Below are 18,455 nucleotides of genomic sequence, written 5' to 3'. Positions count from 1 at the left end.
CTGTTGCTGGGCTGTAAATTTTCTTTGTTTAAAAGGAATATTTAATTGGAAATAGTCAGTGGACAATCCATTCGTTCCCAAATGATGTCCCATGGGGTTTCTCTTTTATTGAATTTTGGAACATTATGCAGGCCATTCAGCCCTGAACCTGCTCTGCAAATATCTTTGAAGTCAGAAGAATGTTTTCAGCACTGCTTCAGTGTGTTTTTGGATCATTCCCATCAAATAACCAATTCTCATGATTGCTTACTTTTTATTTTTACCTTTTCTTTTACTGATTTACTATTACAATCACATCTTTATTCATCCTCTTGACAACACAATGCAGGATTGAGCAAAAATCATCATCATCTAAAGTACTGGACAAGACCTGAATTTTTCTGACATTTAAAATATTGGACAAAAGCCTGGGCTCAGGCTGCAAACACACAAGAGAGCTAGAAAGATTTTCTGTCTGGGGCTATTTTTCAGCCTGGAGTTCCAATTCACACCAAGCACTCTCGACCAAATAAAAATCAAAAGGACTACGAATGCTGTAAATTAGAAACAAAAGTTGGGATTGCTGGAAAAGCTCATTAGACTCTCGAATGAAACTAACTTATACACCTCAGGCTATGCAGCACAGACAGTATGGGGGCCTACAGTAATACCAGACATTCAATTCAATCCAAATTCCTTCACACATATTGTTTACTCTTTGGAAACCAATTGACTTCAAAAAGGAATGCCAGTAGCATGGCAAGCTGGGATTTGGTGCGAAAAGGCCCACAATTAGTATAATTGCAAATAAAAAGATCACCCAGAGAGCTTTCCAAAGACTGTGATCCCCGGAAGTGTTTCAAAGAGCTACCCTCAGAAACGCTCCGAGGAACCAACTCCAGCAGCTGTTTCTAAGAGCTATCTCCAGAACGAGGATCTTCATAGCAACTCTGAGAGCTACTGACATCGACCTGTTCCGAACCAGGGAACCAACAGCAACAAACCACGACAAGCAGGCCTAAGAAGTGACAAACTCCGAAAACCACCAACCCGACAAGACCATAAGGCCGCAGACATACCCTGAGGTGTAAATTAGGCATGCAAAACCAGCAGACAGTAAAGAAAACCAAGTATACATCCGATAGATCCACTACACCAACTACTGTATCAACCGACTCAACACATATTGAAGGTCTACGCACTCCGAAGTCTTTATCTCAGCACTGGGTGCAGCAAGCAGGAATAGCCAGCTGTACTTCAAAATGGTGTTTCCACCAGTGGTGAGCTTAAACTCCAAAGACCCCAAAGTTTCCGACCTAGCTAGCAGGGAGGAGGAAGGTGGTAACAGTATATGGGATCCCAAGGGTAGGAAGTCTACTTAAAGTTTATGTGATGAAAACAGTTTAGATTTAGATTAGATTCCCTACAGTGTAGAAACAGGCCCTTCGGCCCAACAAGTCCACACTGACCCTCCAAAGAGCAACCCGCCCAGACCCATTCCCCCACATTTACACCTGGCTAATACACCTAACACTACGGGCAAGTTAGCATGGCCAATTCACCTAACCTGCACATTTTTGGATTGTGGGAGGAAACCGGAGCACCCAGAGGAAACCCACGCAGACACAGGGAGAACGTGCAAACTCCACACAGACAGTTGCCCAAGGCTGGAATCGAACCTGGGACCCTGATGCTGTGAGGCAGCAGTGTGAACCACTGTGCCTGTTTAGTTTCTGATAGTGTTTGATTTTATAGTGTATTAAATCAATGTTCTCTGTCTAATTGATCGTGTTAATTTCACTGTTTTGTGTTTTTCCCTGTTTTCTTGTATTATACTTAGCTTTGTATTGTGAATAAACACAGAGATTGTTTTGCCCTGAGACATCTGTCTACTGTCTTCTTCACTTCACATTCCCTAAGTAACTCCAGTGTCTAGAACCAGGGATCTGGGGATGATTCGAACCACCTAAAATCAGCAAATGACTGATCTTGAACCTCAACCCTACCCATTAATGCTACTTTCCTCTGTCAGGATTCACCAGACCCATTGAGGATAATGTTCATCATTTTGTGTAATTTTACGGTGTTATCAAAATACAGAAAAGGTGAAGACCTCTGGCAGGAAAGAAGATTATTTTGTGCACATTGCTTTCTTTTCCAGTAATGAGCCAAAAGAAAAACCTCTCTTCATAATCCTGTATCTTCCTCACCTTTAGGTAATAAACTACTCTTTCCCTTTCAAAGTGTAATGGGCTATGCATCAACCAATCTTTGCGATAGGCAATTCTATGTTATATAATTCTCTGCTACAAGGAATTTCTCTTATCATCCCTCTTCACCCTGGTATTGATCATTTTAAAGTACTGATACCATTTCAATGACAACTCAGCCAGTGAAGTCAACATTAGAAACTTTGATCTTGGAGCTGCTTTGCTGAACAGACATCAGGCAGGACTTTTCTGTGATACTGAGACCACTTATGTAAGAGGTAATGAGCGAAAATGCCAGAATTTCTTCCAGAGGCCAGAGCGGGAGGAGAGTTCTTTGTTCTTTGTTTCTTGAGCAGACTGCAGATGCAAAACAGGTATTAATTTCTAGTTTTCCCTGTTCACATATCAAAAACTTCAGTGACATGTTTGCTTAATTTCTTTGCTCCCAATGAAAACAATTCCAGTATCTGAAGTCTCAAGTACCTGCATTGCCCTCACTGCTAATAAGAATGTTGCATTTTATTCAGTTAAAGAAAAATTCAGCATCCAATGCTTTTAATAAGTGGATCATTAATTTTTGAATTAAGAAAAGAACATGTGCCAAATAACTAGTAATTACTCTATTAACACCATGGATCAATGATTTTTTTATATGTGAATTAGTAAGGAGTGAATGGTCATTTTAAAAAATATTAACCTATTTTTCTAATCAACCTGTTAGGAGGTGTTATTACACACCTCTAGAGCAGATGAGACTTGAACTCATGCCTCCTGATCCAGGAGTAGGGGCACTACCACTGCACCACAAGAGGGCTGCCAAGATGCTCATATTTTCAAATACACAACTACTTTAGAAGTTTAGATTCAATCAAGCCAGACAGCAGTTGAACCTATAATCTTCTAATCCGAAGTTAGATGTGTTACCCACTGTATGTTGGCCCTACTCAATGGTCACCTGTGTAATTTCAGTTCAAAGCAATTTCACATGTGAGCCATTAAGTTACCTGATTGAAGCACACTATTATTGCCAAGTTAATGACAGAACAGCTTATTGAGGACCTGAAATCAGCAAACTTTTGATTATATTGTTAATGGTTGAAACTGCAAGATAAATACCTTGCTTTTGATTTGTTCATGTTGCAGGTTCTTGTTTGCAGAGATCATGTTACAAGGGATTAAAGAGAGCTGGCATGAACTTCTCAAATCTGGAGCAACTTCTGATAGAATGATGTTTTACTTTAGTGTAGTCTGCCTTTCCCTTCACTCTGTGGTAATATTGCACTGATATAATTGATCTGAGTTAGAGCCTGGTCTGAGCTCAGAGCAAGGTGCAGTGCATGTCCTTGGAGTCTCACTCTACTTGAGTTTAACACCTCATAGAGTGAAGATCAAGCACAGTGCCAAATTTAAACTGTACTGGAGAAACTCTGCTTGTCTAGCACCAACTGTGGAGGGAGAAACAGTATGGTGATTCCTTGAAACTGCAAAACTTGGTTTATGTAGCGCTCAGTAGGAATGCCTTCCCAGCATCGTTCCGTTTTAACTGATCTGACCTCACTTTAAATGTTCGTAAATCAGGGACTCTACCCACCTGCACTCTCATAAAAGCTTGCACTTTGAAATGTCGAGAGAGAACGCAACACACACATGCATCCATTAGTCCACACAGCTCTCTGCTGGGCAGGATAATTAAGGGTTCTAGTCAGGCAGACGCCAAGTAATGTGAAAAGGGCACTGAATAGCTGAAATCTGAACTGTACTTACCAGTCTCAGGATAGTAGCTGTAATGTAAATATGCTACTCACTGACAGGTTGTAGAAATGATAATGCAGAAAGAAAGGTTATTTTCCAGAAACTTCTTCCTTCAATCCTGGAACACATCAATGACTTTAGCCCACTCACAGATTAGAAATGGTTATCAAGCCATGAGTTTGTTAAGCCACAAGGAGATACAGAGATGAATTACATTGTGTCTGACTTACATCGCCAGTGGATAAATTAATTTACAAATAGTGAAAATTCAGCCCCTTCCTCCCACTTCCAAAATGGTAGCCGGAAGGTTTGCAGATAAGAGAGATGAACACCTTTTCTTCTCTTTTGAAACAAACTTCACAAATCTAGGACAACTTAAATATGACAGAAATTTAATTTGAGGATCAGTGATAACAGTGATTGGGGAGATAGAATGAAGGAAAATAGCAAAGGTCAAGTATTTTCACTGAAAATTAGTTTATATTTTAGTTTTATCAGGTTTGTTTTGCTCTAATAAAGATTTGTCTGCAGTTTACGTTTTACTACTATTATTATTTCAGCACCAGTGCAGCATGAACTGAAAGTAAACAAATCCAGTCAATTTGGGTGATTTAACACTTCCATGGATTTGCTTGTCTGTTTTGAGAAAATAAAATGGGAGTATAAAATTGACTTATAATTGTTAAGCTGCTTACTTTGTTGAGATTACTTAATATTCATTATGGGCCACACAATTTTCAAAGCCAGATCGCTTTAACAGAACACTGAGAATTGCTTGCAACAGTGAATTGACACTTTAAGTGTACAGCTTAAGGTAGCACGGGTTATTTATTTCACCATTTCACAAACGACCCTTTGGAACAAGAACCTCTCCTGCCGCCCCGTAAACACAGTGAGTTGAGTCAGGATTTTGGCACTTTGTGTCACAACATTGTCATGACGCAATGATAATAATGAATGGCTTTGAGTGAGCAGCAGGTTTGCTAGCCCATCCATTTAGACTGAACACACTCTATGACAGGGCAGTGATTTTATTCTCCGTCCTCCCCCATGTCAATCAGTAGTTCATTTTTCTGGGACAGACTTGGTTCATTCAGTTACATTCTTTCCTCTGAGTCAGAATTTTGAGGCTTTCAGGTCTTCTTCAGTAAAACATCAGTGAAATTCTGAAATGTTAGAAGTGCTGTTTTGAATGAGGTATGAAAATGCCACAGCCCACTCTGCCAGATTCGATGGTTATAATGGATAGCGTGGCAATATTTGATGAGGAATCAGGGAGTTGTTTTAATACGCTGATTAACGTTTCTCCCTCAACCAAGATCATCAAAATGGATTAATTGGTCCTCCCGTCTCATCTGCTGCTTGTGGTACCATGAAAAAGGTGCAATTAAATGGCTCTGCATGTTTCAAAATATCCTGCAACTGTGGCATGATCCTCGTTCTTCTATTTTTTTTTTCTGTCGCACTACTGCCCTCTAAGGACCGGTTTTTGAAATGAGGACAGGTCCATGGGCAGAACTGGCAATGAGATACGGTAGAGTGCGCGCAACAAATCTCGAGCATATGCAACCTTTCTGACCAAGTCAAAAAAGAACACAATGGAAACTGGCTCGTGTATTGCCAATTTGATTCAATCAGAAACTGTTTTGCAATGGAGGCTGTTGTAAAGACATAGCATGTTATTTATCTCTCCCAAGCTGTTTTAATTGAGGACTCTTTGCGTGATATTCAGCTGCTGTTTTGCATAATTGCATCTGCAAGTCTGTTTGTGCATTGCAGACGTTAATCTGTTTGTGTTTGTTTATGCATAGCGTAATAAGACTTCATTAAATCACAGACTGTCAATTCACAAAAACCAGACAATCAAATGTCAGTGCTTGGCTCCAGTTTGAATCTAGTGCATTTTGAAATTCGTTGAGGAAGACGCTGATCACTATTTGACCTTTTCTTTCCCAGTAATATCTTTTATCAACATTTAAATCTGCCATTCAGAACTGTCAGAGTGAAACACTCCCCACTCTTGCTTAATCGCTTGTAAAAATCGGCTGTTGGATGAACTTTCTCCTAACTTCCTCCCTTCCCAATGCCTGATCGCCTCCCAACACCACCCCTGCAGCTCTCACACCATTATTGGCTCTCTTCACTGTTTTATGATCCACAGTCTCCTTTTCCCATCCTTGTAAAGTGCCCCATCTACTGGTTTTGATTAGAACTGATCAAATGTGTATAAAGAGTCACAGACATCCTCATTTAAGAACCAATCAAATCTCGGATCCAGAGTTAAAAATGCCTGGATAGAGCTCAGCTCAGGTCGAAAGTACAATAGTGGGCTATAAGAAGGCAAAGGTAAACATAGTCAAGCATTCTTGGTCCTCCAAAAAGAGATTAAGATCTAGAACTGATATTACAGGATACAAACATGCTTATCTTTTAATTTCCTTCTTTGCTGTTTCAACGGAGATTCACCAAAGATCTCCAGACAGCACTTTCCAAACCCATAACCACTTTCTCATAGAAGGACAAGAGCGGCAGATATATTGGGGGTGGGGTGAGGGAGTGGGGGGTGGGGAGGGATGTCCAGAGGAGTAGGAGAGTCAATGTTTCAGGTCAGGACCTCCTGATGAAAGATCCTGGCTTGAAACATCCCCCCCCCCCCCCCCCCTCACACACACACACACACCCGGTCCTCTGGTGCTGCTTGACCTGCTGTGCTTTTTCCAGCTCCACACTTTATCGACTCTGACTTGTCAGTATGTGCAATCCTCACCATCTCCAGCCAGTAGTTACATGGGAATACCACCACCTTGATCCAAGCTACTCAACATCCTGACTTGGAAATATATCGCAGTTCTTTCACTGTCGCTGGGTCAAAATCCTTGAATTCCCTCCCTAATGGCATTGTGGGTCAACCCACAGCAGGTGGACTGCAGCGGTTCGAGAAGGCAGCTCACCACCACCTCCTCAAGGGCAACTAAATACTGGCCCAGCCAGTGATGCCCACATCCCACAAATGATTTGAACAAACAGCGGGGATGTTTAGTTTGTTTTTAAAGGTTACCACATTTTCAGAATAGTGGAGAGAGGAACTTTAAATAAGAGACTCAGTAGTTGGAAAAAAACAGCTCCTTGTAAATGGAGTTGCATGTCGATAGGATAGTGAAGAAGACATTTGGTATGCTTTCCTTTATTGGTCAGAGTATTGAGTACAGGAGTTGGGAGTTTATGTTGCGGGTATACAGGACATTGAGTTAAGCCACTGTTGGAATATTGCGTGCAATTCTGGTCTCCTTCCTATCGGAAAGATGTTGTGAAACTTGAAAGAGTTCAGAAAAGATTTACAAGGATGTTGCCAGGGTTGGAGGATTTGAGCTGTAGAGAGACAGGTTGGGGCTGTTTTCCCTGCAGCATCGGAGGTTGAGGAGTGACCTCATAGAGGTTTATAAAATCATGAGGGGTATGGATAGGATAAATAGGCAAAGTCTTTTCCCTGGGGTCGGGGAGTCCAGAACTAGAGGGCATAAGAGTGACATAACTTTTTCACGCAGGGGGTGTTGCGTGTATGGAATGAACTGCCAGAGGAAGTGGTGGAGGCTGGTACAATTGCAACATTTAAGAGGCATTTGAATGGGTATATGAATAGGAAGGGTTTGGAGGGATATGGGCCGGGTGCTGGCAGGTGGGACTAGATTGGGTTAGGATATCTGGTCGGCATGGATGGGTTGGACTGAAGGGTCTGTTTCCATGCTGTACATCTCTATGACTCTATGATTGCTGGATGATTTTGTGACTGAAAGACTTTCTGTGGTGTTCCAAGGAATTCATTATTGATCCCCTTGCTGTTCATGTTACATGTAAATTATTTTGTCTTAAATGTAGGGGCATATTTTTGACTGGATTAGATCCTCAACAGGGAAAACAGGCCCTTCACCCCAATAAGTCCACCCCACCCCACCGAAGAGTAACCCACCCAGACCCATTCCCCTCCTCTATATTTACCCCTGACTAATACACCTTACACTCTGGGCAATTTGGCATGGCCAATCCACTTGACAGAATGTGCAAACTCCACACAGACAGTTGCCCGAGGTGGGAATCGAACCCAGGTCTCTGGTGTTGTGAGGCAACAGTGCTAACCACTGAGGCACTGTGCGACACCTTATGATGAAAGTGTTTGCAAATCAAATGAAAACTGGCCGTGTGGTTGATAGTGAGGAAGACTGTAATATGCACTAGTCAGGTAAACAAAATAATGGTAAATAGAATTCAGCTTGGAGAAAGGTGATGTAATGCATTTGGGGTGAGCAAACAATGTGGAGGAATACACAATAAGTGCTAAGAATTAGAGAAGAAGAGGAGTCCTTAGACATCAAGTCTGTAGGTAATTGAAGATAATGTTTTGGCATGGGGATGACCAAAGAAACAAAATTCTGCTCCCATGGTCCAGTCTGTCTTCTGTATTTGGCTTGGTTTTCCCCATTCCCTTTTGTGCTGATTCAGTTGGTAATGCTTTTCTGCTCTACTGTCTCAGTTATCTGGGCATGGGAATGGTAGATTACTCTTTATTCACTTATTATACACATTACCAGAGCCGAGAATTATTTCTCTCAAATACATAGTGTTGCTTCTCTCTCACTCTTCTTTGCAGATACAATTGCTTAATTCCATCATCAATTTCATCACTGACCGATTTACATTAAGCACCTTACTCCATAGGTAGATAAATTAGTTGATATTGTTGACAGGATAATTTTTTTAAAAAACCAAAGCATGGAATATAAGAACAGGAATGTTATGGTAGCATTCATCTTTAATATCCTAGATAGGCCACAGCGAGCACAGTGTTTCACTTCTGATTACAACAACCCAGGAAGGATCTACTCATAGTAAAGGATACAGAGGAAACTTATGAAGATGCAGCCAATATTGGAATATTTTAGATCAGAGGACAGATTTTGGCAGACTGTGGATGTTTTATCTGGAACAGAAAAGATTGAATTGAATTTTTAAAAATCATGAGAGCCTTAGATAGAATGAATAGGAAGGTCTCATTCCCTATTGCAGAGACCAATAACCAGGGGGAATATATTTAGAGTGTTTGATAAAAGGGTTAGCGGGGAGCTGAAGAAAATTGTTTTAACTTGAAATGAAGTGATGGCAGTAAGGAAAACTTTCTTTCAAAGAATAGATGAGGCAGAGACCCTCATCCCATTTTTAAAAAGCACTGTAACCTGCAGGGCTATAGAATAACACTGGGTAAATGAAATTCAGTTGAATACTTATTTATTGGCTAGCAAAGAAATCTTGGGACAAGTGGCCTCCTTTACCACTGAGTTCCATGACTCTGTGAATGTGAGCAAACGCTCAAATCTCATAATGTAACTCCAGTGCCAAACTATCCTCAATAGAAATCATAGAGTCCAAATCGTCTGTGCTGACCAAATATCCTAAACGAATCTAGTCCCATTTACCAGTATTTGGACCACATCCCTCTAAACCCTTCCTATTCATGTGCTCGTCCAGATGCCTTTAAAATGTTAGGATTGTACTTGCATTCACCACCTTCTCTGGCAGCTCATTCCATACACGCACCACCCTCTGCATGAAAACGTTGCCCCTCAGGTCCCTTTTACATCTTCCTCCCCTTACCTTAAACCTATGGCCTCTAGTTTTGGACTCCCCCACCCTGTTGAAAAGACCTTGGCTAATCACCCTATCTGTGTTTATAAACCTCTATCTGGTCATACCTCAGCTTTCTGTTTTATCTCCCAGAATCGTGTGGTTATGTTGGGTTTGGTTGGAGGTAACTGTGGTCAGGGATAACTTAGAATCTCTTGCTATCTGTCCAGTGATATAATTTGTCCTATTTAACTGATAGACTCAGCCATTTGGCTGCAGCTTATCAAGTGCCCAATCCATCTCAATTTCTCCAGCGGGTAAGTGTGTTGTCTTTTCAGTCAGGGATGGCCCAATGAGCTTAAGAATCTGTTTGGGTGTGTATCAAACTCAATAACAGATCTTTAGGACCATCCAAATGTCTAATGCTTTTTATGTTCATTCCCATTCGGTGGCTAAAAATCCAGTTCTTTAGCTAACAGGCCATCAACCAAGGCTATTTAAAAATATTAATTAGGCCTATGTGTGCTATTACTCTGAACTTGCCAACAGTGAATTCTTTAATGGATACCTTAAAAGCAGCCTGACTGGTTGTACATCATCCTTCTAACAGGTTTAGTTTATGCGTTTAATGAAGGATTGTCTCAAAACCTCTATCTCATTCAAATGCTATGGTTTTTAGTGATCCTCAATTATGTTCGACTTGAAGAAAGTGGGGACTGCAGATGCTGGAGATCAGAGTCGAAAGGTGTGGCACTGGAAAAGCAGAGCCAGTCAGGCAGCATCTGAGAAGCAGGAGAATCGACGTTTCAGGCATAAGCCCTTCATCAGGAATGTATGGGGTGGGGGACAGGAAGGAAGCTGAGGGATAAATGAGAGTGTCGGGTGGAGTGGAGCTTATTATAGTAATGCTGAGCAAGCTTAACTAGCACTTCGGTGAAGTGTGGATAGATGAAGACAGGTGCAACCTGGTTGGTAGCTGGGAAGGCGATGGGTAAATGCAGTTGGGGGGGGAGGGTGAGTGATGTTCAACTTGACAAACGATAAGCAGTCAAAACTTTTATATCTTTAAAGTATGCTCTCAAACAATGGCAGGGCACAAACTGACACAGGGAGGAATTTGTAATGGCATCATTTGTCCTGCAAGACTTGAGTGGATGAGCTGACCCAAGGTTTGCAATTTGCAGGCACAGTAGTAGAAAATCAAAGGGAGACATGCACAATAAAACTGATGATTGGGAAACAACTAGAGTGAATCAGAGACAAAGAAAAATACAAAACAAAGAAACATAAAAATGGGCATGAATGAGCTGGATAAAATAACTAAGAGACACAATAAAAGAGACAGAATACTGTAATTTTGTCTGTCTTAGGTACCATGAAGCATAAGGAAATAACCAATTTTAGTTTCAAATAAAGGATATTGGCCCCCTCAAATCTCATCCTTTAATGTTGATAACTCCAATTTCTTTCTCCTGATGAGTTCACCAGTTTCATGTTCTCAATGGAGAATCAGGCTTAAAAGTTGGAGACAAAATAATATTAGGGTAACAAATATTAAATCTGTACACCCTTTGATGGCAGTGCAGGACTGATTGATATTTCCCACCTTATAAAATCAACATTTTTTTCTGTCTGTTCAAATCTGTATGAGGTGTGACTTGAAGAAGAATTCAGAGGAAATAGCACCTCAACCCCAACCTCACAATCCTTACTGTTCTAGATATTAGAAGTAATGGGTTTGGGAGTACCCTGCCAACTAACCACAGTGCACTCTGCAGGGAGATCACACTGAAGCCATGGTGACAGAGGAGCTGGATGCTGAAGTGACTGGATAAGATATCAACCTCTCCTTGAGTGTCAGTGCAGCTGCCCCTAGAGGAGTATATTCCAGCATGCTGTACTTAACCCTGTTAGGAACTCCTTCCATCGCTTTGACAATTATTGCAATAGGCTAATCGTGATGGTAGGGTTTTGGAAAATGAGGGAAGTGGTTGAATTGGCTGGACTGAATTTGTCAAAGAGTGTGGCGCTGGAAAAGCATAGCGGTCAGGCAGCATCTGAGGAGGACGAGAATGACATTTCAAGCATAAGCTCGTCATCAGGAAGATGAGGAACTCATGCTCGGAACATTGATTCTCCTGCTCCTCAGATGCTGCTTGACCTGCTGTGCTTTTCCAGCACCATACTCTTCAAATCTGATCTCCAGCATCTGCAGTCCTCACTTTCTCCTAGTTGATTTTAACCTTACTGTGAAGCCTCTTCTAAGGATGCCTACCTTGAAGTTCTCCTCCCTTTCTCTACAAGGATCTCAGTGAGTCTCTCTCTCACTGCACTCCCCCAGGTCATCTTCTCTGCCCTGAAGCTCTTCAGCCACATCCTGAAGCAGACTATTGCCACAGCCACATCTCCTTCCTCAGCATCTGCCTACAGAACTGACTGATCTTGCATGGTTTCTGGACTACTTTTAGACCAACGCAATTTGGACCTGACAATTCCTGATGACAACCTCATGCTCAAAACATCGACTCTCTTGCTTGTCAGATGTTGCCTGACTTGCTGTGCTTTTCCAGCAGCACACTCTTGGTGGTTGTAGTTGGGCAGAAGTGTTTAAGGATGTTCCAATGGATCCGGAGACTGGTGGGGTGGTAGGTGAGGACAAGGGGGACTCTGTCTCTATTGCGTTTGGAGGGAGGGTTTAGGGCAGTGAAACGGTGGTGGGCTGTCTGGATGACAGAGGGAGGAAAAGTACATTGTTTGAAATAGGACATTTGGGATGCTCGGGAGTGGAATGTCTCCTTGTCTAAGCAGACGTGGTGGAGGCAGAGGAATTGGGAGAATGGGATGGAGTTCTTGGTTTGGAGGCAGTGTAGTCCCGGTGTAGTCCTTCCCCTGCAACTGGACAAGATGCAAAACCTGCTGGTACACCACTCCCCTCACCTCCATCCAGGGCCCCAAACAGTACTTCCAGGGGAGACAGAGGTTCAACTGTCTCTTTTCCAACTTAGTTTACTGCATTAGGTGCTCCCAATGTGGTCTTCTGTACATCGGGGAGATTAAACGTAAACTTAGGGAACGTTTCACTGAGCATCTCAGCCGAGCCCGCAGAGGCAGGCCAGACCTCCCAGTCACCGCCCATTTTAACTTCCCTTCCCACTCCCTTCCAACATGACCATCTTCGGCCTCAGTGGTTAGCACTGCTGCCACACAGCGGCAGGGACCCGGGTTCAATTCCAGCCTCGGGCGACTGCCTATATGGAGTTTGCACATTCTCCCTGTGTCTGCGTGGGTTTCCTCTGGGTGCTCCGGTTTCCTCCCACAATCCAAAGATGTGCAGGTCAGGTGAATTGGCCATGCTAAATTGCCTATAGTGTTCAGGACTGCACAGGTTAGGTGCATTAGTCAGGGGTAAATATAGGGTAGGGGAATGGGTCTGGGTGGGTTGCTCTTCGGAGGGTCGGTGTGGACTTGTTGGGCCAAAGGGCCTGTTTCCACACTGCAGTGACTTTAATTTTAATTCTAACACTCCATCTTCAACCTGGGCAGCTTACAGCCCAAAGGATTCATCATTGAGTTCTCCAAATTCAAATTCAAATCCCTTCCCAGCCCCTCCCCCTCCCTTCCAATCCTCTCAGGTACCAACCAGATTCATTCCTTCCATCAAACAATCAAGTTGTACCGTCTACCTATCTTCAACTATCCCCACTTCACCACCCTCACCCTACCCCTGCCTCCCCCTTTATCTGCAGCTCCCCTTACACCCACGCTCTCCCCCCCCATCCACACACACATACACATCCTAGTCCTGAAGAAGGGTTATACTTGAAAAATCGACTTCTCCACCTCCTGATGCTACCTGGCTTGCTGTGTTCTTCCAGCCTCCTGTTTGTCTACCTTGGATTCCAGCATCTGTAGTCTTTTTTGTCTCTAATTGGTACTTTGGCTAATCATTAACCACAGATCCTTAACACTGCAGCCATAGCCTTTAATTGCAACCAAAAAAAATCAGATGATGACGTGCAATAAACTGAAGATGGGGAGCTGTGGAGGGAAACAAGAACAATTGGCAGTTAGTACTTCCAGCTAAGCTGTTTGCAAATGTTCAATATCTATTGTGCTCACATGATGGGATACACCATCATTGAGGATTGAGTTTTACATGGAACATCTTCCTCCATTGGTTATTTAATTCTCCACTTCCATTCACAAGTGGAAGTGACAGGATTGCAGTTTTATCTCATTCATAGTCATATGATATAGCTTCATTCATAGCATGAGTTTTTTCATGGTTTGCATGCAAATGTAACACCTTGTTGTTATTAATGAATTGTGTTGAAATAGGGATAGATAAAGTTGAAACAAACCTAGAACGGTTAGATGAATAATGCGCAGTATGCTTAACCAATGCAGAAAACAATTGGTAAAACCAATTTTGTTTGTACTAACTTACAGGATTTAGCCATCATTGGCCAGGGCAATATTTACTGCCCAACCCTTACTATCCTTGAGAAGTTGGTAGTGAGCTGCCTTATTGATCCACTGCAATCCATGTGATGCGGATAGACTCCGCACTGTTAGGGAGAGAGTTCCAAGATTTTGAGCCAGTGAGAGGGAAGGCACAGTGATATGGTTCCAAGTCAGGATGGAGCTTGGCTTGACGGTATACTTACAGGAGGTGGCCTTGCCATCTATCTAGTGCCTTGTCCAGTTGTGGATTTGGAAAGCGCTTTCTTACCCTTTGTGAGTTATTACAGTGCATCTCCAGTTGGCACTATGTGTTGATGTGGTGGGAGTGAATACTGAAGGTAACAATCAGGTGGGCTGCATTGTCCTAGATGGTGTCAAGTATCCTGAACACTGTTGGAACTGCAATCATCGAGGAAAGTAGAAAGACTTCCAATATATTTCTGACTTGTGCCTTGCAGGTGGTGGGTATTCTTTGATGAGTCAGGAGTTGTGTTGCTCACTGTAGAATTCACAATCTCCAACCTGCTTCTGCAGCCACAATATTATTTGGCTGGTCCAGTTCAGGTTCTGGTCAATAGTAGCCCCTGGCATATTGATCATGTCAGATTCACTGATGGCAATGCCCTTTCATGTCAAGGGCCAAGGATTGGATTCTCTTTTGATGGTCATTGCCTGGCACTTGCATGGTAAATTTTATTAGCCATCTACCAGCCCAAACCAGGTTTTGCTGTAATTGAACAAGGACTGCTTCAGATTTATGGAGTCATAAATATAATTGAACACCGTCATCCTCAGACCACATCCCATTTCTAAGCTTATAATGGAGTAGCTGAGATGGTTGTAATGAGAACATTACCCTGAGGAATCCCTGCAACTATGTCCTGTGATTGAGATGATTGAATCATATAACCAGAACAGTTGGGTATGAATTAGAAAAAGTCACGAACAAATTATCTGATACTTTGTTCAGACTACACCTCATATACTATGTTGAGTTCTGGTCACCAAAACAAAAGGGAGAGGTATGGATGTTAGATACAGTGCAGAGATGAGGTAGATGACTGATCTTCAGTAAGAAATATCAGATGTCTGAGTAATGAGCAGAAACTTAGCTTCTCAGCCTTTGAAGAAGGCATCCTTTCTGTCCAAAAGAGTAAATAGTGTGAGTAAGTCAAAAATATCGATAAGCAAGACATGACAGCAGTAAAACAAACACTAATCCCAATCAGTAAAGTGTAGGTCCAGGACTGATACACAAATTTTCTTCTCACATGGTAGAATGAGCAGTTGATTACAGTAGTGGAAGAGCAATCCTTCCAGCCATTTAGAAGCCAACTGGATGCTGTAATACAGGAAGTAGATTGATTCCGCTTGGATGCACTAGGATGGGATGAACAGTCTGTCTCATCAGTAATTTTCCTGTCATTTGTGCTATATAGCATATAACTATGATGTAAAGTCAGGTTGAAAAATTGCTTAAGGCTTTAATTGGATCCCCTCGACAGTTTGTCAGTGGAATCAGCACCAGCCTTAATGCTTCACAAAGCAGGTGCTTGCACTTCTTTCAAAATATTAAAGATTGCTGGCATGGACTGAGTTCTCAGCAAGATTAGAAATGTGTTGTCTCCTGTAGGCAGACACCTCTCCTCAGAAAGTGTGGATGTATACTTAGTTATTCCCAGCTTTTGACTGTGACTGGCAGCCAGACAACAGAAGGCAGGCTATGAACTGCACTCTGCAAGGACTGGCCTCACATCCAGTACAAGTAAATGGGGTAAAAGTGGGTGACCTTGTTTGGGCCCTACTTTGAGTGCTGCGTCTCTCTACAAATGTAAAAAGGAGCAGTGTGATTGCTCTTTATTCACTGAGGAGAGTCACCAGACATGATTTTAATAACAGTGGTAATTCCAAGCCAATGGGAAGAGGTGGGGGAGGGGACTTCTAACTATTTACTGTACTGTAAAATATTAGCTTTACAACAAATTTTATTTTACAGACTTCCGTCAGACTGTTTAATGGGTTTGACTCCATGTTGGGAGGCCAACTCTCTGGAATAGGCTGTGGATGCAGCTAAGGAGCCATGAACTAAGAAAACTGATTGTAGATTCAGTTTCCCATGGGATTGGATGGGATAGAGTGTGTTTAATCTCAATGTCCTTCCAATCCCTGATTGATGAAATAATTCTTCAGAGGCCAGCATCTATCACCAATCACCCTTTATTCACAACTGCATAGCTTTTGACAAAAGCTGAGTCAGGCATTCAGAGTTGCTATGTCCCTTGCATTCATCCTTTTATATCAGCCAGGTCACTGAGATTGGAGCAAAATAACATCTCCAATCAAGGAACTTATATTCTACGAGGTCCTGCTGGCTGACCTCATTGGACTCATTGTAATTGGGATCTAATTAACCATCAGAGCAAGGAGTATTTGGATGGGAGCTGTATTTCAATGCCAGTGAAGCAAGTTATTTTGAGGGACCAGCAGTTTCCTGAGCCTCAAGCACAGTCCTAAAGGCAGATTGCTACACCTAACGCTCCATGGAGCTGCTGAGTATCCTGAAGCCTGAAAAACCCAACTGGCCAGGACTAAGTTTGTAACAGAAATTAGATGTAAGCCATAAAATAATATCTAACCAGGCATCCCACATCCTAAGTGTCCCTGTCTTACCTCAAAAAATCTGAAATGGATCAGTGAGGGTCATCTATGAAATTTATAACATTCTATGCTTCACCAGACTCCAATACAACCATTTTGGGTGGAAAGATTGCCACCTTATTTTCACTGATAGTGTGGTCAGATTGACAACAATTGTAGTAAGACTCTGCACCTGGCATGTTAAATAAATTGGCCACATTTGGATTTCAGTATGGAGCCAGTGAATAATAGACAAATACTACATCCTTTATACTCTATCATTGTGTTTTGTTGTAGGTTTATATGATATTATCTAGGAAACTTGAATTTTAAAGTAGAGTTAAATAGGTTGGTAACTGTATTTCTGGGAAGATGATTTTTTTTTAAAATGTGTCAAAAACTCATTTTGTTTTCATACTGGATCAAAACAGCGATTCCAAAAAGCATGTAACTTAAGTTAAATAACTAGCAAGATGCCTAATGAGATAATTGCTGAAGTTTTTACAAAGTTAAACTTTCACTGTCTACAGTATGAGAAGTCAGAGGCCAGAAGCAAGTTCATCGAGAAGAAAAGATCTTTGCTCACAGATGTGCTGTTTGGCAGGTTTGAAGTAGTCAAAGTCAGCGAAAATTCAGTTAGTGAGCATGTTTCCATGTCTCATGGAGAGATGGAGAAATTCACATCTGGTGAACATCCAGCAAGTCACCAAAAAGACATGCTCGTGACCTCTTCAATTGAGTAAGAACAGTTAAGTTGAAAATAGGAGAAGTTATCTCATTGGGTTCAGAGTAAAAGATATTAATGTTAAAAAAGGGACTGAACCTCCCTTTTTGCTGGTTACTGTCTATTATTTCTGTTGAAATTGTCTTATGGAAAAATACCTTCGGTTATTTTTTTTTAATAGCAAGGAACTTTTTCCCAGAGTGGAGAATGCAATTACTAGGGGTCATGAGTTCAAACTGCAAGGGGAAAGGTTTAGGGGAGATATGTGTGGAAAGTTATTCACGCAGAGGGTGGTAGATGCCTGGAACGCATTGCCTGGAGGTAGTAGGCGTGGGAACGATAGCATCATTTAAGATGTATCTTGACATATACATGAACAGGCAGGGACCAAAAGGGGGAGGTTTAAACTAACTCTGCAGGGGCATGGGAACCCAGACTGTAGCTTTAGGGTGCAGGACCTGAAGTGTAGGGAGGTTAGGAACATGGCATCAATCTCAAAGGAGGGTGCCTGTAAACAGGAAAGTGGCTTGAAGTGTGTCTACTTCAATGCAAGAAGTATACGAAATAAGGTAGGTGAACTTGCAGCGTGGGTTGGTACCTGGGACTTCAATGTTGTGGCTATTACGGAGACATGGGTAGAACAGGGACAGGATTGGCTGTTGCAGGTTCCAGGGTTTAAATGTTTTAGTCGGGTCAGAGGTGGAGGTAAAAGAGGGGGAGGTGTGGCATTGCTTGTCAAAGATTGTATTACAGCTTGGAAAGGACGATGGATGAAGACTCGCCATCTGAGGTAGTTTGGGCTGAGGTTAGGAATAGGAAAGGTGAGCTCACCCTGTTAGGAGTCTTTTACAGGCCTCCTAATAGTCCTAGAAGAGTAGAAGAAAGGATTGCGAGGATGATTCAAGAGAAGAGTGGAAGTAATAGGGTGGTTGTTATGGGGGACTTTAACTTTCCTGATATTGATTGGGAAAGCTATAGCTCAAGTTCGTTAGATGGGTCAGTGTTTGTCCAATGTGTGCAGGAGGGTTTCCTGACACAATATGTAGATAGGCCAACAAGACGTGAGGCCATAC

This window comes from Chiloscyllium plagiosum, chromosome 30 (assembly GCF_004010195.1).
Source record: "Chiloscyllium plagiosum isolate BGI_BamShark_2017 chromosome 30, ASM401019v2, whole genome shotgun sequence".
Taxonomy (NCBI): Eukaryota; Metazoa; Chordata; class Chondrichthyes; order Orectolobiformes; family Hemiscylliidae; genus Chiloscyllium; species Chiloscyllium plagiosum.
This window is presented reverse-complemented; position numbering follows the sequence as displayed.